Here is a 1,933-nt window from a genome sequence, read left to right on the forward strand (position 1 = left end):
GATTTAACCTTTTCCAGAGTTTTCTCATAAGCAAAATGACCTATGTCATCGTGATTTTGTTTTAAGATCTGCCAGTGTACGCCCTTTGGCACAACCCACCGATCACCATCAGGAAAATACGAAAAAGTCTATCGTTTTTTAGTTTAAAATTTGATTTAATGTTAACGTAATTGTCAAGATCCGGATCCCGAAGAATCCAAATTGTTCTTTGAATGTCGTCATTTGCTTTCTGTATCGTTACTAACCAGTTAGAGTCTACAACTGTTAACACATTAAAACTGTCTGAACTAGGGATTGGATTGCGGCTAAGTGCATCGGCATGGGACATAGATGTTCCAGGTCTAAATTCAATAACAAAGTTAAATTCTTGCATTTGTTCCCACCATCATGCGACACGAGGAAGCATATCCCGTGTTTGGAACGTTGCTTTTAAGAAATTGCAATCAGTCACGATTTTAAATTGGATGCCGATTAAATAGATTCGAAATTTTTGAAGTGCTGATATTACTGCTAGTTTCTAAATCGTAGGATGAATAAATTTGTTCTTCCGGTGTCGTCTGTCTACAGAAATATGCGATTGGCCTTAGAACATGGTTAATGTCTTTTTGCAGAAGGATTCCTCCCAAACCGATTTTACAAGCGTCTGTGGGTAATTCAGTTTCTGCTTCTGGATTGTAGATTGTTAGACCAAGTTTATGAGACAAATCCTTTGGCAAAGTCCCAAAGGCCGTCTCTTAATCGTGATCCCATACCCACTGTACGTTCTTTTTTAGCAAATGGGTCAATGGCTTGGTTATGATAGCAAACTTTGGTACAAAGCGCCGAAAAAAACTAGCTAATCCCAAGAACTGGCGTACATTATGTTGATTTTGTGGTGTAGGAAAATGCTCAACAGCTTCAACTGTTTTAGTCCCTGGGTGAATTCCGTTCTCAGACACCTCAAACCCTAAGTACTCGACACTTCGTTTATAAAAATTACATTTAGATAATTTTAATGATAGTCTAGTTCTTTAAATAACTGTAACACATTCTGCAATTTTGCCAGTCCTTCAGATATACTCTTGGATGAGATAATGACATCATCTAAGTATGCCAATGCACCACTACTGCCCAGAACCTGATTCATCAGTCTCTGAAAAGTAGCAGGTGCATTGGCGAGCCCAAATGGTACCCGGTTGAACTCATAGTGCCCATCATATCTAACTGGTCATCAATTAGGGGCATGGGGTATTTTTCTGGGGTATTTATGTTTTAAGTGTATTGCGAATTTCGTAATTAAGTAACCTAAATTAGCCTAGACATTTAGTTAACACGTATTGTAAATTATAGTAATATACGTACTGTATGAACTGTAATACTTACCTTGGACTCAGTGATTTACGATCTATAATATATCATTACTATGACCCGTTGATGTTTAAAAAGTACTACTGTTTGTTTTCCTTCGAAGTGCCTGCTGGTTAGCTCATATAAGTTTCGCGAGTGCATTTAAATGAATCAAACTGTTATGCTGTAGTGAAAAATGGAAAATCCGGAAAATAATTACGCATATGAGTGTATCCTCAAAGATCTTGAATTTTGGCAAGATTAACTGCGAATTTGGTAGCGTTACTTCATAACCAAAGATTTAACGACGCATCGAAATAACATCTTGTCATCCCGAAACTGGGTAAGCAAGTCATTCACAAGTTACCGATATATTGCGAAACCCGCCTGAAGAAAACATATATGAAGAAAAGATTATTGAGTATCTACGAAGGATCTGAGAGTAATAATAATAATAATAATAATTTATTTTCTCTCACAGCAAATAAATACAAACTTAAGGCACAGAGTTAACAAAATTTAAATTGTGAGAGACAGGAGCCTCACATATGTATACATATTATATTGACATATTTTACGTATTATTCGTGTACGCTTATCTACTTAT

The sequence above is a fragment of the Hyposmocoma kahamanoa genome, unplaced genomic scaffold (genome assembly GCF_003589595.1).
Source record: "Hyposmocoma kahamanoa isolate Upper Pololo Valley unplaced genomic scaffold, ASM358959v1 190, whole genome shotgun sequence".
NCBI lineage: Eukaryota > Metazoa > Arthropoda > Insecta > Lepidoptera > Cosmopterigidae > Hyposmocoma > Hyposmocoma kahamanoa.